Source organism: Pseudophryne corroboree, unplaced genomic scaffold (genome assembly GCF_028390025.1).
Source record: "Pseudophryne corroboree isolate aPseCor3 unplaced genomic scaffold, aPseCor3.hap2 scaffold_360, whole genome shotgun sequence".
Taxonomy (NCBI): Eukaryota; Metazoa; Chordata; class Amphibia; order Anura; family Myobatrachidae; genus Pseudophryne; species Pseudophryne corroboree.
In genome coordinates, this window is record NW_026970015.1 from 3,932 (window position 1) to 29,521 (window position 25,590).

The following is a 25,590-nucleotide window of genomic DNA, read 5'->3' on the forward strand; positions in this document are numbered from 1 at the left end:
CATCATCTACACGACATAGCCCTAAATTTTCCAATGCATAGCTCTTTGCAAAAGAGAGATATTGGCAAGGAAAAGCTGTCTTGTACCTTTGCATTTTTCTCCCAAACGAAGGACACTAGAAAGAAAATTTTAAAGCCTCCTGTTAGGCCATCATCTACACGACATAGCCCTGAATTTTCCAATGCGCAGCTCTTTGCAAAAGAGAGATATTGGCAAGGAAAAGCTGTCTTGTACCTTTGCATTTTTCTCCCAAACGAAGGTCACTAGAAAGAAAATTTTAAAGCCTCCTGTTAGGCCATCATCTACACGACATAGCCCTGAATTTTCCAATGCGTAGCTCTTTGCAAAAGAGAGATATTGGCAAGGAAAAGCTGTCTTGTACCTTTGCATTTTTCTCCCAAACGAAGGACACTAGAAAGAAAATTTTAAAGCCTCCTGTTAGGCCATCATCTACACGACATAGCCCTGAATTTTCCAATGCGCAGCTCTTTGCAAAAGAGAGATATTGGCAAGGAAAAGCTGTCTTGTACCTTTGCATTTTTCTCCCAAACGAAGGTCACTAGAAAGAAAATTTTAAAGCCTCCTGTTAGGCCATCATCTACACGACATAGCCCTGAATTTTCCAATGCGTAGCTCTTTGCAAAAGAGAGATATTGGCAAGGAAAAGCTGTCTTGTACCTTTGCATTTTTCTCCCAAACGAAGGACACTAGAAAGAAAATTTTAAAGCCTCCTGTTAGGCCATCATCTACACGACATAGCCCTGAATTTTCCAATGCGCAGCTCTTTGCAAAAGAGAGATATTGGCAAGGAAAAGCTGTCTTGTACCTTTGCATTTTTCTCCCAAACGAAGGTCACTAGAAAGAAAATTTTAAAGCCTCCTGTTAGGCCATCATCTACACGACATAGCCCTGAATTTTCCAATGCGTAGCTCTTTGCAAAAGAGAGATATTGGCAAGGAAAAGCTGTCTTGTACCTTTGCATTTTTCTCCCAAACGAAGGACACTAGAAAGAAAATTTTAAAGCCTCCTGTTAGGCCATCATCTACACGACATAGCCCTGAATTTTCCAATACTTGACTGCATAATTTGTGTTTCCCCTGGTCGGCTCTCATATAATTCAGATCTCTTTGTCTCAGGTCTCTCTCCAGCCTAGTTTGCTGTCTGTTTCCACTTCCCTTTTCTTGAGCCGCTCCCTTCTATGCCCTTGCGCACTATCCTGACTTCTCCCGTCTGCTTACTTTGTGCCTTCCAACGCACAATGCGAACTACAGGTAGTGCTGCAGGGCCCACACCCTTTTATTTGCCTTACAGAGCAGCTCTGGAGCTGTTACAGTGCCCAGCTGCTGCAAGAAATCAGCTTGAATGCTTCAGGGGCTGGGGCATAGCCAACATGAGCCCCACACCGAATGAGGGTGCAGGTGTTTAATGCGAACTAGGGGTCATCCAAGCGCCGCAAAAGGCCGCCATGCCCTGCACGCCCCTTTTCTCTTTTCATATGCAGATGAGGGTTGAAGCCAACTTTGACCCACTGCTTGGATGACATCACCATATGCAAATCCATCTGCTGCAGGCCTTCCCCCAGGAATGCTTGTACTAGTTGTTGCATTTGGTTTGTTGTTTGGGGGTGCTTCAGTATTAGGCAGCCTTCTGCCCTCCCATGTTCATCTGAAAATATGTGTTCTCCCTGCAGTTGTTGTCCCCAGATGAGAGTTCCCTTGTGCTGCCTCAGTTGAATCTCCTTTACTTGACAGAGATGTGCCTGAGCAGCGGCCCTCCCCAGCCCTATCCCAAATCATACTTATTTTGCATAGGAGATACCATGGTCATGAAGATTGTTCTCCCAGGGTGAGGTTCATTCATTGCATTCTGGGTATGCTGACCCCTGTGATTTCCCCAAATGTGGGAAACTCGACTGCATTATTTGTGGTAGAGGGGGACTGTGTTTGTGCTTTCCTCTGGTCAGCTCTGGTAAAAGTCAGATTTCTTTGTCTCAGATCTTCCTCTAGCCTTGTTCCTCTTTCAAGAGTTCCCTTGTGCTGCCTCAGTTGGATCTCCTTCACTTGACAGGGGGGTGCCCGAGCAGCGACCCTCCCCAGCTCTAGCCCAACTCCTACTTACCTGCCAGGTGAGATACTATGATCATGAAGGTGCTTCTCCCAGGGCAAGGCTCACCCATTGCACTCTGGGTGTGCTGCTCCTGCAATTTCCCCAAATGTGGGACACTTGACTGCATAATTTGTGTTTCCCCTGGTCGGCTCTCGTATAATTCAGATCTCTTTGTCTCAGGTCTCTCTCCAGCCTAGTTTGCTGTCTGTTTCCACTTCTCTTTTCTTGAGCCGCTCCCTTCTATGCCCTTGCGCACTATCCTGACTTCTCCCGTCTGCTTACTTTGTGCCTTCCAATGCACAATGCAAACTACAGGTAGTGCTGCAGGGCCCACACCCTTTTACTTGCCTTACAGAGCAGCTCTGGAGCTGTTACAGTGCCCAGCTGCTGTAAGAAATCAGCGTGAATGCTTCAGGGGCTGGGGCATAGCCAACATGAGACCCACACCGAAGGAGGGTGGAGATGTTTAATGTGAATTAGGGGTCATCCAAGCGCCACAAAAGGACGCCATGCCCTGCACATCCCTTTTTTCTTTTCATATGCAGACGAGGGTTGAAGCCAACTTTGACCCACTGCTTGGATGACATCACCATATGCAAATCCATCTGCTGTAGGCCTTCCCCCAGGAATGCTTGTACTAGTTGTTGCATTTGGTTTGTTGTTTGGGGGTGCTTCAGTATTAGGCAGCCTTCTGCCCTCCCATGTTCATCTGAAAATATGTGTTCTCCCAGCAGTTGTTGTCCCCAGATGAGAGTTCCCTTGTGCTGCCTCAGTTGAATCTCCTTTACTTGACAGAGATGTGCCTGAGCAGCGGCCCTCCCCAGCTCTATCCCAAATCATACTTATTTTGCATAGGAGATACCATGGTCATGAAGATTGTTCTCCCAGGGTGAGGTTCATTCATTGCATTCTGGGTATGCTGACTCCTATGATTTCCCCAAATGTGGGAAACTCGACTGCATTATTTGTGGTAGTGGGGGACTGTGTTTGTGCTTTCCTCTGGTCAGCTCTGGTAAAAGCCAGATTTCTGTGTCTCAGATCTTCCTCTAGCCTTGTTCTTCTTTCGAGAGTTCTCTTGTGCTGCCTCAGTTGGATCTCCTTCACTTGACAGGGGGTTGCCCGAGCAGCGACCCTCCTCAGCTCTTGCCCAACTCCTACTTACCTGCCAGGTGAGATACTATGATCATGAAGGTGCTTCTCCCAGGGCAAGGCTCACCCATTGCACTCTGTGTGTGCTGCTCCAGCTATTTCCCCAAATGTGGGAAACTCGACTGCATAATTTGTGTTTCCCCTGGTCGGCTCTCGTATAATTCAGATCTCTTTGTCTCAGGTCTCTCTCCAGCCTAGTTTGCTGTCTGTTTCCACTTCTCTTTTCTTGAGCCGCTCCCTTCTATGCCCTTGCGCACTATCCTGACTTCTCCCGTCTGCTTACTTTGTGCCTTCCAACGCACAATGCGAACTACAGGTAGTGCTGCAGGGCCCACACCCTTTTAGTTGCCTTACAGAGCAGCTCTGGAGCTGTTACAGTGCCCAGCTGCTGCAAGAAATCAGCTTGAATGTTCTTCGTTGATTGATGGAAGAAACATCTTACAAAAACTCTCCAGATTATTGACTTTTTAAAGTTTTTCTAGGAAACGTTCTAGATGAATGCTTATTAGCGTTTGTCAGAATGTACGTTTGCAAAGTGTCTCTGTGGCGCAATCAGTTAGCGTGCTCGGTTATTATCCAAAAGGTTGGTGGTTCAATCCCACCCAGGGACGTAATTTACCTTGTTATCAGATTTTGGTGATCTTTAAGTAGACAAGTCAAAATTTCAAACCCCCTCTTGTGGTGTAGGGTACCTGGCCTTCTCTGATGTAATCAGAGTTAGATTTGATTAAGTGATTTTATAAAAAAAACAGCTAGGAAGCACAATTTAGCAGTGGGTTGCAGAGAAAAAGAAATATGCTGGCAAAAAATCCAATTGAGTGATTAAACAGCTCTTCATTTTCTGGCTTTATTTTTATGCTAACAAATTTGTTCTCTGAAAAGTGTCCACAAAGCCAAGTATCTGATTAACACCTTTGTAGGGATGGTTTTTCACCTATTACTAAATTAAACTTGCTTCATTGGAAAGGCAGCAAGATGCATCGTCATTTCAATATCTACTGAAATAATACAGGTTGACACCAGGAAACATTAACGCCACTGCATCCTTGCTGCTTTCTCATGTGGAAGTCTGTTTAATGTGAAAACAAGGTGATATCTAATTAGCACACAGGTAAGGAATTAAGAAAATCTTTATTTAAGGGTGAAGATGTTTCTAACAAAATCGTTGCCCCAATGCATCATTGAAATTCAAGCTGGAAAGATGATTTTAATATATCACTTGTACATTTTGTATTGCTCTTCTGGTGACAATGTAGTTTGTTTTTGTCAATTACCATTTTAATAATAGGGTAAAGAAAATTAAGTGGATTTTTGAAAGAAAACAATACTGTCAATATACTATTAAACAAATTAAAATGGTAAAAGTTATTGTACTTTAAGTAAAAATAAAAGAGCCAAAATATCAATCCCAATTTTGGATTACTTTAATTAAAAAAAAATGCATATAGCAGAGGATAGTTTCAATCTGCCTACCTCTGGGTTATCGGCCCAGCATGCTTCCATTGCAGTACTCTGCTGCACATGTAAGTGCAAGAGATCCTGAAGCACTCACTCATCGTGGGAAAGTACCAATGTGTTTCTTCGTTGGTTGATGGAAGAAACATCTTACAAAAACTCTCCAGATTATTGACTTTTTAAAGTTTTTCTAGGAAACGTTCTAGATGAATGCTTATTAGCCTTTGTCAGTATGTACTTTTTGCAAAGTGTCTCAGTGGCGCAATCGGTTAGTGTGTTCGGCTATTAACCAAAAGGTTGGTGGTTCAATCCCACCCAGGGATGTAATTGACCTTGTGATCAGATTTTGGTGATATTTAAGTAGACAAGTCAAAATTTCAAACCCCCTGTTATGGTGTGGGTACCTGGCCTTCCCTGATGTAATCAGAGTTAGATTTGATTCAGTGATTTTATAAAAACAGCTAGGAAGCACAATTTAGCAGTAGGTTGCAGAGAAAAAAAATATGCTGGCAAAAAAATCCAATTGAGTGATTAAACAGCTCTTCATTTTCTGGTTTATTTTTATGATAACAAATTTGTTCTCTGAAAAGTGTCCACAAAGCCAAGTCTCTGATTAACACCTTTGTAGGGATGGTTTTTCACCTATTACTAAATTAAACTTGCTTCATTGGAAAGGCAGCAAGATGCATCCTCATTTCAATGTCTACTGAAATAATACAGGTTGACACCAGGAAACATTAACGCCACTGCATCCTTGCTGCTTTCTCATGTGGAAGTCTGTTTAATGTGAAAACAAGGTGATATCTAATTAGCACACAGGTAAGGAATTAAGAAAATCTTTATTTAAGGGTGAAGATGTTTCTCACAAAATCGTTGCCCCAATGCATCATTGAAATTCAAGCTGGAAAGATGATTTTAATATATCACTTGTACATTTTGTATTGCTCTTCTGGTGACAATGTAGTTTGTTTTTGTCAATTACCATTTTAATAATAGGGTAAAGAAAATTAAGTGGATTTTTGAAAGAAAACAATACTGTCAATATACTATCAAAACAAATTAAAATGGTAAAAGTTATTGTACTTTAAGTAAAAATAAAAGAGCCAAAATATCAATCCCAGTTTTGGATTACTTTAATTAACAAAAAAAATGCATATAGCAAAGGATAGTTTCAATCTGCCTACCTCTGGGTTATGGGCCCAGCATGCTTCCATTGCAGTACTCTGCTGCACATGTAAGTGCAAAAGATCCTGAAGCACTCACTCATCATGGGAAAGTACCAATGTGTTTCTTCATTGGTTGATGGAAGAAACATCTTACAAAAACTCTCCAGATTATTGACTTTTTAAAGTTTTTCTAGGAAACGTTCTAGATGAATGCTTATTAGATTTTGTCAGTATGTACTTTTGCAAAGTGTCTCTGTGGCGCAATTGGTTAGTGTGTAAGGCTATTAACCAAAAGGTTGGTGGTTCAATCCCACCCAGGGACGTAATTGACCTTGTGTTCAGATTTTGGTGATCTTTAAGTAGACAAGTCAAAATTTCAAACCCCCTCTTATTGTGTAGGGTACCTGGCCTTCTCTGATGTAATCAGAGTTAGATTTGATTCAGTGATTTTATAAAAAACAGCTAGGAAGCACAATTTAGCAGTAGGTTGCAGAGAAAAAAAATATGCTGGCAAAAAAATCCAATTGAGTGATTAAACAGCTCTTCATTTTCTGGTTTATTTTTATGATAACAAATTTGTTCTCTGAAAAGTGTCCACAAAGCCAAGTCTCTGATTAACACCTTTGTAGGGATGGTTTTTCACCTATTACTAAATTAAACTTGCTTCATTGGAAAGGCAGCAAGATGCATCCTCATTTCAATGTCTACTGAAATAATACAGGTTGACACCAGGAAACATTAACGCCACTGCATCCTTGCTGCTTTCTCATGTGGAAGTCTGTTTAATGTGAAAACAAGGTGATATCTAATTAGCACACAGGTAAGGAATTAAGAAAATCTTTATTTAAGGGTGAAGATGTTTCTCACAAAATCGTTGCCCAAATGCATCATTGAAATTCAAGCTGGAAAGATGATTTTAATATATCACTTGTACATTTTGTATTGCTCTTCTGGTGACAATGTAGTTTGTTTTTGTCAATTACCATTTTAATAATAGGGTAAAGAAAATTAAGTGGATTTTTGAAAGAAAACAATACTGTCAATATACTATTAAAACAAATTAAAATGGTAAAAGTTATTGTACTTTAAGTAAAAATAAAAGAGCCAAAATATCAATCCCAATTTTGGATTACTTTAATTAAAAAAAAATGCATATAGCAGAGGATAGTTTCAATCTGCCTACCTCTGGGTTATCGGCCCAGCATGCTTCCATTGCAGTACTCTGCTGCACATGTAAGTGCAAGAGATCCTGAAGCACTCACTCATCGTGGGAAAGTACCAATGTGTTTCTTCGTTGGTTGATGGAAGAAACATCTTACAAAAACTCTCCAGATTATTGACTTTTTAAAGTTTTTCTAGGAAACGTTCTAGATGAATGCTTATTAGCCTTTGTCAGTATGTACTTTTTGCAAAGTGTCTCAGTGGCGCAATCGGTTAGTGTGTTCGGCTATTAACCAAAAGGTTGGTGGTTCAATCCCACCCAGGGATGTAATTGACCTTGTGATCAGATTTTGGTGATATTTAAGTAGACAAGTCAAAATTTCAAACCCCCTGTTATGGTGTGGGTACCTGGCCTTCCCTGATGTAATCAGAGTTAGATTTGATTCAGTGATTTTATAAAAACAGCTAGGAAGCACAATTTAGCAGTAGGTTGCAGAGAAAAAAAATATGCTGGCAGAAAAATCCAATTGAGTGAATAAACAGCTCTTCATTTTCTGGCTTTATTTTTATGCTAACAAATTTGTTCTCTGAAAAGTGTCCACAAAGCCAAGTCTCTGATTAACACCTTTGTAAGGATGGTTTTTCACCTATTACTAAATTAAACTTGCTTCATTGGAAAGGCAGCAAGATGCATCCTCATTTCAATGTCTACTGAAATAATACAGGTTGACACCAGGAAACATTAACGCCACTGCATCCTTGCTGCTTTCTCATGTGGAAGTCTGTTTAATGTGAAAACAAGGTGATATCTAATTAGCACACAGGTAAGGAATTAAGAAAATCTTTATTTAAGGGTGAAGATGTTTCTCACAAAATCGTTGCCCCAATGCATCATTGAAATTCAACCTGGAAAGATGATTTTAATATATCACTTGTACATTTTGTATTGCTCTTCTGGTGACAATGTAGTTTGTTTTTGTCAATTACCATTTTAATAATTGGGTAAAGAAAATTAAGTGGATTTTTGAAAGAAAACAATACTGTCAATATACTATTAAAACAAATTAAAATGGTAAAAGTTATTGTACTTTAAGTAAAAATAAAAGAGCAAAAATATCCATCCCAGTTTTGGATTACTTTAATTAACAAAAAAAATGCATATAACAAAGGATAGTTTCAATCTGCCTACCTCTGGGTTATGGGCCCAGCATGCTTCCATTGGAGTACTCTGCTGCACATGTAAGTGCAAGAGATCCTGAAGCACTCACTCATCATGGGAAAGTACCAATGTGTTTCTTTGTTGGTTGATGGAAGAAACATCTTTCAAAAACTCTCCAGATTATTGACTTTTTAAAGTTTTTCTAGGATATGTTCTAGATGAATGCTTATTAGCCTTTGTCAGTATGTACTTTTTGCAAAGTGTCTCTGTGGCGCAATTGGTTAGTGTGTACGGCTATTAACCAAAAGGTTGGTGGTTACATCCTACCCAGGGACGTAATTGACCTTGTGATCAGATTTTGGTGATATTTAAGTAGACAAGTCAAAATTTCAAACCCCCTCTTATTGTGTAGGGTACCTAGCCTTCTCTGATGTAATCAGAGTTAGATTTGATTCAGTGATTTTATAAAAACAGCTAGGAAGCACAATTTAGCAGTGGGTTGCAGAGAAAAAGAAATATGCTGGCAAAAAAATCCAATTGAGTGATTAAACAGCTCTTCATTTCTGGCTTTATTTTTATGCTAACAAATTTGTTCTCTGAAAAGTGTCCACAAAGCCAAGTCTCTGATTAACACCTTTGTAGGGATGGTTTTTCACCTATTACTAAATTAAACTTGCTTCATTGGAAAGGCAGCAAGATGCATCCTCATTTCAATGTCTACTGAAATAATACAGGTTGACACCAGGAAACATTAACGCCACTGCATCCTTGCTGCTTTCTCATGTTGAAGTCTGTTTAATGTGAAAACAAGGTGATATCTAATTAGCACACAGGTAAGGAATTAAGAAAATCTTTATTTAAGGGTGAAGATGTTTCTCACAAAATCGTTGCCCCAATGCATCATTGAAATTCAAGCTGGAAAGATGATTTTAATATATCACTTGTACATTTTGTATTGCTCTTCTGGTGACAATGTAGTTTGTTTTTGTCAATTACCATTTTAATAATAGGGTAAAGAAAATTAAGTGGATTTTTGAAAGAAAACAATACTGTCAATATACTATTAAAACAAATTAAAATGGTAAAAGTTATTGTACTTTAAGTAAAAATAAAAGAGCAAAAATATCAATCCCAGTTTTGAATTACTTTAATTAACAAAAAAAATGCATATAGCAAAGGATAATTTCAATCTGCCTACCTCTGGGTTATGGGCCCAGCATGCTTCCATTGCAGTACTCTGCTGCACATGTAAGTGCAAGAGATCCTGAAGCACTCACTCATCATGGGAAAGTACCAATGTGTTTCTTCGTTGGTTGATGGAAGAAACATCTTACAAAAACTCTCCAGATTATTGACTTTTTAAAGTTTTTCTAGGAAACGTTCTAGATGAATGTATTAGCCTTTGTCAGTATGTACTTTTGCAAAGTGTCTCTGTGGCGCAATTGGTTAGTGTGTAAGGCTATTAACAAAAGGTTGGTGGTTCAATCCCACCCAGGAATGTAATTGACCTTGTGGTCAGATTTTGGTGATATTTAAGTAGACAAGTCAAAATTTCAAACCCCCTCTTATTGTGTAGGGTACCTGGCCTTCTCTGATGTAATCAGAGTTAGATTTGATTCAGTGATTTTATAAAAAAACAGCTAGGAAGCACAATTTAGCAGTAGGTTGCAGAGAAAAAAAATATGCTGGCAAAAAAATCCAATTGAGTGATTAAACAGCTCTTCATTTTCTGGTTTATTTTTATGATAACAAATTTGTTCTCTGAAAAGTGTCCACAAAGCCAAGTCTCTGATTAACACCTTTGTAGGGATGGTTTTTCACCTATTACTAAATTAAACTTGCTTCATTGGAAAGGCAGCAAGATGCATCCTCATTTCAATGTCTACTGAAATAATACAGGTTGACACCAGGAAACATTAACGCCACTGCATCCTTGCTGCTTTCTCATGTGGAAGTCTGTTTAATGTGAAAACAAGGTGATATCTAATTAGCACACAGGTAAGGAATTAAGAAAATCTTTATTTAAGGGTGAAGATGTTTCTCACAAAATCGTTGCCCAAATGCATCATTGAAATTCAAGCTGGAAAGATGATTTTAATATATCACTTGTACATTTTGTATTGCTCTTCTGGTGACAATGTAGTTTGTTTTTGTCAATTACCATTTTAATAATAGGGTAAAGAAAATTAAGTGGATTTTTGAAAGAAAACAATACTGTCAATATACTATTAAAACAAATTAAAATGGTAAAAGTTATTGTACTTTAAGTAAAAATAAAAGAGCCAAAATATCAATCCCAATTTTGGATTACTTTAATAAAAAAAAAATGCATATAGCAGAGGATAGTTTCAATCTGCCTACCTCTGGGTTATCGGCCCAGCATGCTTCCATTGCAGTACTCTGCTGCACATGTAAGTGCAAGAGATCCTGAAGCACTCACTCATCGTGGGAAAGTACCAATGTGTTTCTTCGTTGGTTGATGGAAGAAACATCTTACAAAAACTCTCCAGATTATTGACTTTTTAAAGTTTTTCTAGGAAACGTTCTAGATGAATGCTTATTAGCCTTTGTCAGTATGTACTTTTTGCAAAGTGTCTCAGTGGCGCAATCGGTTAGTGTGTTCGGCTATTAACCAAAAGGTTGGTGGTTCAATCCCACCCAGGAATGTAATTGACCTTGTGATCAGATTTTGGTGATATTTAAGTAGACAAGTCAAAATTTCAAACCCCCTGTTATGGTGTGGGTACCTGGCCTTCCCTGATGTAATCAGAGTTAGATTTGATTCAGTGATTTTATAAAAACAGCTAGGAAGCACAATTTAGCAGTAGGTTGCAGAGAAAAAAAAATATGCTGGCAGAAAAATCCAATTGAGTGAATAAACAGCTCTTCATTTTCTGGCTTTATTTTTATGCTAACAAATTTGTTCTCTGAAAAGTGTCCACAAAGCCAAGTCTCTGATTAACACCTTTGTAAGGATGGTTTTTCACCTATTACTAAATTAAACTTGCTTCATTGGAAAGGCAGCAAGATGCATCCTCATTTCAATGTCTACTGAAATAATACAGGTTGACACCAGGAAACATTAACGCCACTGCATCCTTGCTGCTTTCTCATGTGGAAGTCTGTTTAATGTGAAAACAAGGTGATATCTAATTAGCACACAGGTAAGGAATTAAGAAAATCTTTATTTAAGGGTGAAGATGTTTCTCACAAAATCGTTGCCCCAATGCATCATTGAAATTCAAGCTGGAAAGATGATTTTAATATATCACTTGTACATTTTGTATTGCTCTTCTGGTGACAATGTAGTTTGTTTTTGTCAATTACCATTTTAATAATAGGGTAAAGAAAATTAAGTGGATTTTTGAAAGAAAACAATACTGTCAATATACTATTAAAACAAATTAAAATGGTAAAAGTTATTGTACTTTAAGTAAAAATAAAAGAGCAAAAATATCAATCCCAGTTTTGAATTACTTTAATTAACAAAAAAAATGCATATAGCAAAGGATAATTTCAATCTGCCTACCTCTGGGTTATGGGCCCAGCATGCTTCCATTGCAGTACTCTGCTGCACATGTAAGTGCAAGAGATCCTGAAGCACTCACTCATCATGGGAAAGTACCAATGTGTTTCTTCGTTGGTTGATGGAAGAAACATCTTACAAAAACTCTCCAGATTATTGACTTTTTAAAGTTTTTCTAGGAAACGTTCTAGATGAATGTATTAGCCTTTGTCAGTATGTACTTTTGCAAAGTGTCTCTGTGGCGCAATTGGTTAGTGTGTAAGGCTATTAACAAAAGGTTGGTGGTTCAATCCCACCCAGGAATGTAATTGACCTTGTGATCAGATTTTGGTGATATTTAAGTAGACAAGTCAAAATTTCAAACCCCCTCTTATTGTGTAGGGTACCTGGCCTTCTCTGATGTAATCAGAGTTAGATTTGATTCAGTGATTTTATAAAAAACAGCTAGGAAGCACAATTTAGCAGTGGGTTGCAGATAAAAAAAATATGCTGGCAAAAAAATCCAATTGAGTGATTAAACAGCTCTTCATTTTCTGGCTTTATTTTTATGCTAACAAATTTGTTCTCTGAAAAGTGTCCACAAAGCCAAGTCTCTGATTAACACCTTTGTAGGGATGGTTTTTCACCTATTACTAAATTAAACTTGCTTCATTGGAAAGGCAGCAAGATGCATCCTCATTTCAATGTCTACTGAAATAATACAGGTTGACACCAGGAAACATTAACGCCACTGCATCCTTGCTGCTTTCTCATGTGGAAGTCTGTTTAATGTGAAAACAAGGTGATATCTAATTAGCACACAGGTAAGGAATTAAGAAAATCTTTATTTAAGGGTGAAGATGTTTCTCACAAAATCGTTGCCCCAATGCATCATTGAAATTCAAGCTGGAAAGATGATTTTAATATATCACTTGTACATTTTGTATTGCTCTTCTGGTGACAATGTAGTTTGTTTTTGTCAATTACCATTTTAATAATAGGGTAAAGAAAATTAAGTGGATTTTTGAAAGAAAACAATACTGTCAATATACTATCAAAACAAATTAAAATGGTAAAAGTTATTGTACTTTAAGTAAAAATAAAAGAGCCAAAATATCAATCCCAGTTTTGGATTACTTTAATTAACAAAAAAAATGCATATAGCAAAGGATAGTTTCAATCTGCCTACCTCTGGGTTATGGGCCCAGCATGCTTCCATTGCAGTACTCTGCTGCACATGTAAGTGCAAGAGATCCTGAAGCACTCACTCATCATGGGAAAGTACCAATGTGTTTCTTCATTGGTTGATGGAAGAAACATCTTACAAAAACTCTCCAGATTATTGACTTTTTAAAGTTTTTCTAGGAAACGTTCTAGATGAATGCTTATTAGCCTTTGTCAGTATGTACTTTTGCAAAGTGTCTCTGTGGCGCAATTGGTTAGTGTGTAAGGCTATTAACCAAAATGTTGGTGGTTCAATCCCACCCAGGGACGTAATTGACCTTGTGTTCAGATTTTGGTGATCTTTAAGTAGATAAGTCAAAATTTCAAACCCCCTCTTATTGTGTAGGGTACCTGGCCTTCTCTGATGTTATCAGAGTTAGATTTGATTCAGTGATTTTATAAAAACAGCTAGGAAGCACAATTTAGCAGTGGGTTGCAGAGAAAAAGAAATATGCTGGCAAAAAAATCCAATTGAGTGATTAAACAGCTCTTCATTTCTGGCTTTATTTTTATGCTAACAAATTTGTTCTCTGAAAAGTGTCCACAAAGCCAAGTCTCTGATTAACACCTTTGTAGGGATGGTTTTTCACCTATTACTAAATTAAACTTGCTTCATTGGAAAGGCAGCAAGATGCATCCTCATTTCAATGTCTACTGAAATAATACAGGTTGACACCAGGAAACATTAACGCCACTGCATCCTTGCTGCTTTCTCATGTGGAAGTCTGTTTAATGTGAAAACAAGGTGATATCTAATTAGCACACAGGTAAGGAATTAAGAAAATCTTTATTTAAGGGTGAAGATGTTTCTCACAAAATCGTTGCCCAAATGCATCATTGAAATTCAAGCTGGAAAGATGATTTTAATATATCACTTGTACATTTTGTATTGCTCTTCTGGTGACAATGTAGTTTGTTTTTGTCAATTACCATTTTAATAATAGGGTAAAGAAAATTAAGTGGATTTTTGAAAGAAAACAATACTGTCAATATACTATTAAAACAAATTAAAATGGTAAAAGTTATTGTACTTTAAGTAAAAATAAAAGAGCCAAAATATCAATCCCAATTTTGGATTACTTTAATTAAAAAAAAATGCATATAGCAGAGGATAGTTTCAATCTGCCTACCTCTGGGTTATCGGCCCAGCATGCTTCCATTGCAGTACTCTGCTGCACATGTAAGTGCAAGAGATCCTGAAGCACTCACTCATCGTGGGAAAGTACCAATGTGTTTCTTCGTTGGTTGATGGAAGAAACATCTTACAAAAACTCTCCAGATTATTGATTTTTTAAAGTTTTTCTAGGAAACGTTCTAGATGAATGCTTATTAGCCTTTGTCAGTATGTACTTTTTGCAAAGTGTCTCAGTGGCGCAATCGGTTAGTGTGTTCGGCTATTAACCAAAAGGTTGGTGGTTCAATCCCACCCAGGAATGTAATTGACCTTGTGATCAGATTTTGGTGATATTTAAGTAGACAAGTCAAAATTTCAAACCCCCTGTTATGGTGTGGGTACCTGGCCTTCCCTGATGTAATCAGAGTTAGATTTGATTCAGTGATTTTATAAAAACAGCTAGGAAGCACAATTTAGCAGTAGGTTGCAGAGAAAAAAAATATGCTGGCAGAAAAATCCAATTGAGTGAATAAACAGCTCTTCATTTTCTGGCTTTATTTTTATGCTAACAAATTTGTTCTCTGAAAAGTGTCCACAAAGCTAAGTCTCTGATTAACACCTTTGTAAGGATGGTTTTTCACCTATTACTAAATTAAACTTGCTTCATTGGAAAGGCAGCAAGATGCATCCTCATTTCAATGTCTACTGAAATAATACAGGTTGACACCAGGAAACATTAACGCCACTGCATCCTTGCTGCTTTCTCATGTGGAAGTCTGTTTAATGTGAAAACAAGGTGATATCTAATTAGCACACAGGTAAGGAATTAAGAAAATCTTTATTTAAGGGTGAAGATGTTTCTCACAAAATCGTTGCCCCAATGCATCATTGAAATTCAACCTGGAAAGATGATTTTAATATATCACTTGTACATTTTGTATTGCTCTTCTGGTGACAATGTAGTTTGTTTTTGTCAATTACCATTTTAATAATTGGGTAAAGAAAATTAAGTGGATTTTTGAAAGAAAACAATACTGTCAATATACTATTAAAACAAATTAAAATGGTAAAAGTTATTGTACTTTAAGTAAAAATAAAAGAGCAAAAATATCCATCCCAGTTTTGGATTACTTTAATTAACAAAAAAAATGCATATAACAAAGGATAGTTTCAATCTGCCTACCTCTGGGTTATGGGCCCAGCATGCTTCCATTGGAGTACTCTGCTGCACATGTAAGTGCAAGAGATCCTGAAGCACTCACTCATCATGGGAAAGTACCAATGTGTTTCTTTGTTGGTTGATGGAAGAAACATCTTTCAAAAACTCTCCAGATTATTGACTTTTTAAAGTTTTTCTAGGATATGTTCTAGATGAATGCTTATTAGCCTTTGTCAGTATGTACTTTTTGCAAAGTGTCTCTGTGGCGCAATTGGTTAGTGTGTACGGCTATTAACCAAAAGGTTGGTGGTTACATCCTACCCAGGGACGTAATTGACCTTGTGATCAGATTTTGGTGATATTTAAGTAGACAAGTCAAAATTTCAAACCCCCTCTTATTGTGTAGGGTACCTAGCCTTCTCTGATGTAATCAGAGTTAGATTTGATTCAGTGATTTTATAAAAACAGCTAGGAAGCACAATTTAGCAGTGGGTTGCAGAGAAAAAGAAATATGCTGGCAAAAAAATCCAATTGAGTGATTAAACAGCTCTTCATTTCTGGCTTTATTTTTATGCTAACAAATTTGTTCTCTGAAAAGTGTCCACAAAGCCAAGTCTCTGATTAACACCTTTGTAGGGATGGTTTTTCACCTATTACTAAATTAAACTTGCTTCATTGGAAAGGCAGCAAGATGCATCCTCATTTCAATGTCTACTGAAATAATACAGGTTGACACCAGGAAACATTAACGCCACTGCATCCTTGCTGCTTTCTCATGTGGAAGTCTGTTTAATGTGAAAACAAGGTGATATCTAATTAGCACACAGGTAAGGAATTAAGAAAATCTTTATTTAAGGGTGAAGATGTTTCTCACAAAATCGTTGCCCCAATGCATCATTGAAATTCAAGCTGGAAAGATGATTTTAATATATCACTTGTACATTTTGTATTGCTCTTCTGGTGACAATGTAGTTTGTTTTTGTCAATTACCATTTTAATAATAGGGTAAAGAAAATTAAGTGGATTTTTGAAAGAAAACAATACTGTCAATATACTATTAAAACAAATTAAAATGGTAAAAGTTATTGTACTTTAAGTAAAAATAAAAGAGCAAAAATATCAATCCCAGTTTTGAATTACTTTAATTAACAAAAAAATGCATATAGCAAAGGATAATTTCAATCTGCCTACCTCTGGGTTATGGGCCCAGCATGCTTCCATTGCAGTACTCTGCTGCACATGTAAGTGCAAGAGATCCTGAAGCACTCACTCATCATGGGAAAGTACCAATGTGTTTCTTCGTTGGTTGATGGAAGAAACATCTTACAAAAACTCTCCAGATTATTGACTTTTTAAAGTTTTTCTAGGAAACGTTCTAGATGAATGTATTAGCCTTTGTCAGTATGTTCTTTTGCAAAGTGTCTCTGTGGCGCAATTGGTTAGTGTGTAAGGCTATTAACAAAAGGTTGGTGGTTCAATCCCACCCAGGAATGTAATTGACCTTGTGATCAGATTTTGGTGATATTTAAGTAGACAAGTCAAAATTTCAAACCCCCTCTTATTGTGTAGGGTACCTGGCCTTCTCTGATGTAATCAGAGTTAGATTTGATTCAGTGATTTTATAAAAAACAGCTAGGAAGCACAATTTAGCAGTGGGTTGCAGATAAAAAAAATATGCTGGCAAAAAAATCCAATTGAGTGATTAAACAGCTCTTCATTTTCTGGCTTTATTTTTATGCTAACAAATTTGTTCTCTGAAAAGTGTCCACAAAGCCAAGTCTCTGATTAACACCTTTGTAGGGATGGTTTTTCACCTATTACTAAATTAAACTTGCTTCATTGGAAAGGCAGCAAGATGCATCCTCATTTCAATGTCTACTGAAATAATACAGGTTGACACCAGGAAACATTAACGCCACTGCATCCTTGCTGCTTTCTCATGTGGAAGTCTGTTTAATGTGAAAACAAGGTGATATCTAATTAGCACACAGGTAAGGAATTAAGAAAATCTTTATTTAAGGGTGAAGATGTTTCTCACAAAATCGTTGCCCCAATGCATCATTGAAATTCAAGCTGGAAAGATGATTTTAATATATCACTTGTACATTTTGTATTGCTCTTCTGGTGACAATGTAGTTTGTTTTTGTCAATTACCATTTTAATAATAGGGTAAAGAAAATTAAGTGGATTTTTGAAAGAAAACAATACTGTCAATATACTATCAAAACAAATTAAAATGGTAAAAGTTATTGTACTTTAAGTAAAAATAAAAGAGCCAAAATATCAATCCCAGTTTTGGATTACTTTAATTAACAAAAAAAATGCATATAGCAAAGGATAGTTTCAATCTGCCTACCTCTGGGTTATGGGCCCAGCATGCTTCCATTGCAGTACTCTGCTGCACATGTAAGTGCAAGAGATCCTGAAGCACTCACTCATCATGGGAAAGTACCAATGTGTTTCTTCATTGGTTGATGGAAGAAACATCTTACAAAAACTCTCCAGATTATTGACTTTTTAAAGTTTTTCTAGGAAACGTTCTAGATGAATGCTTATTAGCCTTTGTCAGTATGTACTTTCGCAAAGTGTCTCTGTGGCGCAATTGGTTAGTGTGTAAGGCTATTAACCAAAAGGTTGGTGGTTCAATCCCACCCAGGGACGTAATTGACCTTGTGTTCAGATTTTGGTGATCTTTAAGTAGATAAGTCAAAATTTCAAACCCCCTCTTATTGTGTAGGGTACCTGGCCTTCTCTGATGTTATCAGAGTTAGATTTGATTCAGTGATTTTATAAAAAACAGCTAGGAAGCACAATTTAGCAGTAGGTTGCAGAGAAAAAAAATATGCTGGCAAAAAAATCCAATTGAGTGATTAAACAGCTCTTCATTTTCTGGTTTATTTTTATGATAACAAATTTGTTCTCTGAAAAGTGTCCACAAAGCCAAGTCTCTGATTAACACCTTTGTAGGGATGGTTTTTCACCTATTACTAAATTAAACTTGCTTCATTGGAAAGGCAGCAAGATGCATCCTCATTTCAATGTCTACTGAAATAATACAGGTTGACACCAGGAAACATTAACGCCACTGCATCCTTGCTTCTTTCTCATGTGGAAGTCTGTTTAATGTGAAAACAAGGTGATATCTAATTAGCACACAGGTAAGGAATTAAGAAAATCTTTATTTAAGGGTGAAGATGTTTCTCACAAAATCGTTGCCCAAATGCATCATTGAAATTCAAGCTGGAAAGATGATTTTAATATATCACTTGTACATTTTGTATTGCTCTTCTGGTGACAATGTAGTTTGTTTTTGTCAATTACCATTTTAATAATAGGGTAAAGAAAATTAAGTGGATTTTTGAAAGAAAACAATACTGTCAATATACTATTAAAACAAATTAAAATGGTAAAAGTTATTGTACTTTAAGTAAAAATAAAAGAGCAAAAATATCAATCCCAGTTTTGGATTACTTTAATTAACAAAAAAAATGCATATAGCAAAGGATAGTTTCAATCTGCCTATCTCTGGGTTATGGGCCCAGCATGCTTCCATTGCAGTACTCTGCTGCACATGTAAGTGCAAGAGATCCTGAAGCACTCACTCATCATGGGAAAGTACCAATGTGTTTCTTCATTGGTTGATGGAAGAAACATCTTACAAAAACTCTCCAGATTATTGACTTTTTAAAGTTTTTCTAGGAAACGTTCTTGATGAATGCTTATTAGCCTTTGTCAGTATGTACTTTTTGCAAAGTGTCTCTGTGGTGCAATTGGTTAGTGTGTAAGGCTATTAACCACAAGGTTGGTGGTTCAATCCCACCCAGGAATGTAATTGACCTTGTGATCAGATTTTGGTGATATTTAAGTAGACAAGTCAAAATTTCAAACCCCCTCTTATTGTGTAGGGTACCTGGCCTTCTCTGATGTAATCAGAGTTAGATTTGATTCAGTGATTTTATAAAAAACAGCTAGGAAGCACAATTTAGTAGTGGGTTGCAGAGAAAAAAAATATGCTGGCAAAAAAAAAATGCTGGGGGGGGGGGTCAGCAACACTCCATTTCAAAGTCGGAGATGGAGCGGTGCGGGGGCAGGGCTTCAACGGAGAAACAGGATGCGTGGTCAGAGCGGCTGCATGACATCACATGCAGCCGTTGCGATCACAAAAATGGTGGCGGCTTCCTGCGCACACGTACAGTCTGCACCAACAGGAGGCTAACCCATTTTTTATGATCACGCTGAACTGCACTGAGACTGCAATTTCAGCGTGGTCAAGAAGGGAGGCGGCATGCTGGGAGGCCATGCCCTGTGATGGGTGGCCCCAGCATGCGAACCAAAGGATTGCAAATTCTGTTACTTAGCAGAATTTGCAATCCTTACTGAATTAGGCCATTGATTACAAAATTGTAAACAATATTTGAAGTTTTTCTTCAGGGACTAACACAAAAGATGCTTGGGGCTACTAACACATGGGTAAGCCACGTAAAGCTTCCCATGGGTCAGTGGCATCACAACGGGGTTGCGGCACACACCCGAGTGTCACCCGCCAAGTGGGGTGACACAAAAGTGCCGGCTCTTCTTCAGTGACAGAATATGGGTGTTTCACTGTGACATTACGTGCAATACCCAGTTTCTGTCACTGTGCAGGAGCCAGCACCACTCACACACTAGTCCCCGGGTACAGCCCCCAACCCCCGGGATACCCGCAGCAACAAAATGGTGATTCAGGCCACGCCCCTACCTATGAGACCATGCCTCCTTTTTACCATTGCGCTGCTTATCTGCGCGCACTGCATTACAATCTCCCTCGCCGCCTCTCTGGGTGTCACCAGTGATAGTGACACCTCTGCCATGCTTGTAGCAGCTGGTCCTAAGATCTACGCCTCCAGCCCTGAGTGTTTTCCCTTGTGACTTGTTGATCATCATAGCGAAGCAGATGCTTACAGAAAACTGCAGGGGTTTAGATTGAAAAGAAAAACATTGACGAACCCATCATTTCAGCGACAGGGTCTGCCACACGACTGACTGAAATGACTGGTTGGTTTGGGCCCCCACCAAAAAAGAATCAATCAATCTCTCCTTGCACAAACTGGCTCTACAGAGGCAAGATGTCCACCTCATCATCCTCCGATTCCTCACCCCTTTCACTGTGTACATCCCCCTCCTCACAGATTATTAATTCGTCCCCACTGGAATCCACCATCTCAGATCCCTGTGTACTTTCTGGAGGCAATTGCTGGTGAATGTCTCCACGGAGGAATTGATTATAATTAATTTTGATGATCATCATCTTCTCCACATTTTCTGGAAGTAACCTTGTACGCCGATTGCTGACAAGGTGAGCGGCCGCACTAAACACTCTTTCGGAGTACACACTGGAGGGAGGGCAACTTAGGTAGAATAAAGCCAGTTTGTGCAAGGGCCTCCAAATTGCCTCTTTTTCTCCACCATTCTTTCAAAGGTGACAGAATCATATGCAGTGACAGTAGACGACATGTCAGTAATCGTTGCCAGGTCCTTCAGTCTGGACCAGATGTCAGCACTCACTCCAGACTGCCCTGCATCACCGCCAGCGGGTGGGCTCGGAATTCTTAGCCTTTTCCTCGCACCCCCAGTTGCGGGAGAATGTGAAGGAGGAGCTGTTGACGGGTCACGTTCCGCTTGACTTGACAATTTTCTCACCAGCAGGTCTTTGAACCTCTGCAGACTTGTGTCTGCCGGAAAGAGAGATACAATGTAGGTTTTAAATCTAGGATCGAGCACGGCGGCCAAAATGTAGTGCTCTGATTTCAACAGATTGAATCCTGGTTAAGCAAATTAAGGGCTCCATCCACAAGTCCCACATGCCTAGTTGAATCGCTCTGTTTTAGCTCCTCCTTCAATGTCTCCAGCTTCTTCTGCAAAAGCCTGATGAGGGGAATGACCTGACTCAGGCTGGCAGTGTCTGAACTGACTTCACGTGTGGAAAGTTCAAAGGGTTGCAGAACCTTGCACAACGTTGAAATCATTCTCCACTGCGCTTGAGTCAGGTGCATTCCCCCTCCTTTGCCTATATCGTGGGCAGATGTATAGGCTTGAATGGCCTTTTGCTGCTCCTCCATCCTCTGAAGCATATAGAGGGTTGAATTCCACCTCGTTACCACCTCTTGCTTCAGATGATGGCAGGGCAGGTTCAGGAATGTTTGGTGGTGCTCCAGTCTTCGGCATGCGGTGGCTGAAGGCAGAAAGTGGCCCGCAATTCTTCGGGCCACCGACAGCATCTCTTGCACGCCCCTGTCGTTTTTTAAATAATTCTGCACCACCAAGTTCAATGTATGTGCAAAACATGGGACGTGCTGGAATTTGCCCAGATGTAATGCACGCACAATATTGGTGGCGTTGTCCGATGTCACAAATCCCCAGGAGAGTTCAATTGGGGTAAGCCATTCTGCGATGATGTTCCTCAGTTTCCGTAAGAGGTTGTCAGCTGTGTGCCTCTTATGGAAAGCGGTGATACAAAGCGTAGCCTGCCTAGGAACGAGTTGGCAATTGCGAGATGCTGCTACTGGTGCCGCCGCTGCTGTTCTTGCTGCGGGAGGCAATACATCTACCCAGTGGGCTGTCACAGTCATATAGTCCTGAGTTTGCCCTGCTCCACTTAACCACAGACAAGTGGACATTGGGTACAACTGCATTTTTTAGGACACTGGTGACTCTTTTTCTGAGGTCTGTGTACATTTTCGGTATCGCCTGCCTAGAGAAATGGAACCTAGAGGGTATTTGGTACCGTGGACACAGTACCTCAATCAAGTCTCTAGTTGCCTCTAAATTAACGATGGATACCGGAACCACGTTTTTCACCACCCAGACCTGAGTTATCCGCTTTGCAGCAGGATGACTGCTGTGATATTTCATCTTCCTCGCAAAGGACTGTTGGACAGTCAATTGCTTACTGGAAGAAGTACAAGTGGTCTTCCGACTTCCCCTCTGGGATGACGATCGACTCCCAGCAGCAACAACAGCAGCGCCAGCAGCAGTAGGCGTTACACTCAAGGATGCATCGGAGGAATCCCAGGCAGGAGAGGACTCGTCAGACTTGCCAGTGACATGGCCTGCAGGACTATTGGCTCTCCTGTCTAAGGAGGAAATTGACACTGAGGGAGTTGGTGGTGTGGTTTGCAGGAGCTTGGTTACAAGAGGAAGGGATTTAGTGGTTAGTGGACTGCTTCCGCTGTCATCCAAAGTTTTTGAACTTGTCACTGACTTATGATGAATGCGCTGCAGGTGACGTATAAGGGAGGATGTTCCGAGGTGGTTAACGTCCTTATCCCTACTTATTACAGCTTGACAAAGGCAACACACGGCTTGACACCTGTTGTCCGCATTTGTGTACAGGATGCATACCTTCATGTCCCCATTTATCCACCTCATCAGGCGTAACTCAGATTTGCGGTACAGGACTGTCATTGCCAATTTCAGACGTTGCTGTTTGGTCTCTCCATGGCCCTGAGAATTTTCACCAAGGTAATGGCGGAAATGATGGTGCTCCTGTGCAAGCAAGGTGTCACAATTATCCCGTACTTGGGCGATCTCATAAAAGCGAGATCAAGAGAGCAGTTGCTGAACAGCGTATCACTTTCACTGAAAGTGTTACAGCAACACGGCTGGATTCTCAATATCCCGAAGTCGCAGTTGATTCCTACTACTCGTCTGTCTTTCTTGGGCATGATTCTGGACACAGACCAGAAGAAGGTTTATCTCCTGATAGAAAAGGCCCAGGAACTCATGACTCTTGTCAGGAACCTATTGAAACCAAAACAGGTGTCAGTGCATCACTGCACTCGAGTCCTGGGAAAGATGGTGGCATCATACGAGGCCATTCCATTCGGCAGGTTCCATGCGAGGACTTTCCAATGGGACCTACTGGACAAGTGGTCCGGGTCACATTTACAGATGCATTGGTTGATCACCCTGTCCCCCAGGGTCAGGGTATCACTCTTGTGGTGGCTGCAGAGTGCTCACCTTCTCGAGGGATGCAGATTCAGCATTCAGGGCTGGATCCTGGTGACCACAGACGCAAGCCTCCAAGGTTGGGGAGCAGTCACACAGGGAAGAAATTTCCAAGGTCTTTGGTCAAGTCAAGAGACTTGTCTTCACATCAACATCCTGGAACTAAGGGCCATATACAACGCCCTACGTCAAGCGGAGACCTTACTTTGCGACCAACCGGTTCTGATCCAGTCAGACAACGTCACCGCAGTGGCTCATGTAAACCGCCAAGGCGGCACAAGAAGCAGAGTGGCGATGGCACAAGCCACCAGAATTCTTCGCTGGGTGGAGAATCACGCAAGCGCACTGTCAGCAGTGTTCATTCCGGGAGTGGACAACTGGGAAGCAGACATCCTCAGCAGACACGACCTACATCCGGGAGAGTGGGGACTTCATCAGGAAGTCTTTGCACAGATTACAAGTCGGTGGGAACTGCCACAGATAGACATGATGCCGTCCCGGCTCAACAAAAAGCTACAGAGGTATTGCGCAAGGTCAAGAGACCCTCAGGCAGTAGCTGTAGACGCCCTAGTGACACTGTGGGTGTTCCGGTCGGTATTTCCTCCTCTTCCTCTCGTACCCAAGGTGTTGAGGATAATAAGACAAAGAGGAGTGAGAACAATCCTCATTGTTCCAGATTGGCCACGGAGGACCTGGTATCCGGATCTGCAGGAAATGCTCACAGAAGATCTGTGGCCTCTCCCTCTAAGACAGGACCTGTTGCATCAGGGGCCCTGTCTGTTCCAAGACTTACCGCGGCTGCGTTTGACGGCATGGCGGTTGAATGCCGGATCCTAGCATTCCGGTTGAGGTCATCCCTACGCTGATAAAGGCTAGGAAGGATGTAACGTTAAAACATTACACCGTATATGGCGAAATTATGTTTCTTGGTGTGAGGCCAGGAATGCTCCTACGGAAGAATTCCATCTGGGCCGTTTCCTTCACTTCCTACAAACTGGAGTGAATTTGGGCCTAAAATTAGGCTCTATTAAGGTCCAGATTTCGGCCTTATCCATTTTCTTTCAAAAAGAATTGGCTTCTCTTCCAGAAGTTCAGACTTTTGTAAAAGGAGTGCTGCATATTCAGCCTCCTTTTGTGCCTCCGGTGGCACCTTGGGACCTTAACGTGGTGTTAAGTTTTCTAAAATTACACTGGTTTGAACCACTTAAAACAGTGGAGTTAAAATATCTCACATGGAAGGTGGTCATGTTATTAGCCTTGGCTTCGGCTAGGCGAGTGTCGGAATTAGCGGCTTTGTCACATAAAAGCCCATATTTGGTATTCCATGTGGATAGAGCGGAAATGCAGACCCGTCCTCAATTCCTACCAAAAGTGGTCTCATCTTTTCATATGAACCAACCTATTGTGGTGCCTGTGGCTACGCGTGACTTGGAGGATTCCGAGTTACTTGATGTGGTTAGGGCTTTGAAAATTTACGTGGCCAGGACGGCTAGAGTCAGGAAAACTGAAGCGCTGTTTGTCCTGTATGCAACCAACAAGATTGGTGCCCCTGCTTCAAAGCAGGCTATTGCTCGCCGGATTTGTAACACGATTCAGCAAGCGCATTCTATGGCTGGATTGCAGTTACTGAAATCGGTCAAGGCCCATTCCACGAGGAAAGTGGGCTCTTCTTGGGCGGCTGCCCGAGGGGTCTCGGCACTACAGCTGTGTCAAGCTGCTACTTGGTCGGGTTCACACACCTTTGCAAAATACTATAAGTTTGATACCCTGGCTGAGGAGGAACTCATGTTTGCTCAATCGGTGCTGCAGAGTCATCCGCACTCTCCCGCCCGTTTTGGTATAATCCCCATGGTCCTTACGGAGTCCCCAGCATCCTCTAGGACGTTAGAGAAAATAAGATTTTAAACCTACTGGTAAATCTTTTTCTCGTAGTCCGTAGAGGATGCTGGGCGCCCGTCCCAAGTGCGGACTACTTCTGCAATACTTGTATATAGTTATTGCTTCAATAAGGGTTATGTTATAGTTGCATCGGTCCTGCACTGATGCTATGTTGTTTTTTCATACTGATAACTGGGTAGTTTATCACAAGTTATACGGTGTGATTGGTGTGGCTGGTATGAATCTTGCCCTGGATTAACAAAATCCTTTCCTCATACTGTCCGTCTCCTCTGGGCACAGTTTCTCTAACTGTGGCATAGAGGGAGGAGCCAGTGCACACCCAGAATTAAAGTCTTTCTTAAAGTGCCCATGTCTCCTGTGGAGCCCGTCTATCCCCATGGTCCTTACGGAGTCCCCAGCATCCTCTACGGACTACGAGAAAAAGATTTACCGGTAGGTTTAAAATCTTATTTTCTACTTTATTCTTTTCTATCCTAGTTTATTACGACCAACTCTCATCCAAGGAGT

At 40.1% G+C, this 25,590-nt stretch overlaps 4 non-coding genes across 4 annotated transcripts; all 4 read left to right on the forward strand.

Moving 5' to 3' along the window:
• The first annotated feature begins 1,794 nt into the window (after nucleotides 1-1,794).
• LOC135020916 (U1 spliceosomal RNA) lies at nucleotides 1,795-1,958 on the forward strand. The gene has a single exon (XR_010218259.1). It is a non-coding gene; the product is annotated as a U1 spliceosomal RNA (small nuclear RNA).
• Nucleotides 1,959-2,110: 152 nt separating this feature from the next.
• On the forward strand, nucleotides 2,111-2,273 carry LOC135020884 (U1 spliceosomal RNA). The gene has a single exon (XR_010218231.1). It is a non-coding gene; the product is annotated as a U1 spliceosomal RNA (small nuclear RNA).
• A 671-nt stretch (nucleotides 2,274-2,944) lies between these two features.
• On the forward strand, nucleotides 2,945-3,108 carry LOC135020923 (U1 spliceosomal RNA). The gene has a single exon (XR_010218266.1). It is a non-coding gene; the product is annotated as a U1 spliceosomal RNA (small nuclear RNA).
• Nucleotides 3,109-3,260: 152 nt separating this feature from the next.
• LOC135020902 (U1 spliceosomal RNA) lies at nucleotides 3,261-3,423 on the forward strand. The gene has a single exon (XR_010218247.1). It is a non-coding gene; the product is annotated as a U1 spliceosomal RNA (small nuclear RNA).
• The last annotated feature ends 22,167 nt before the right edge of the window (nucleotides 3,424-25,590 follow it).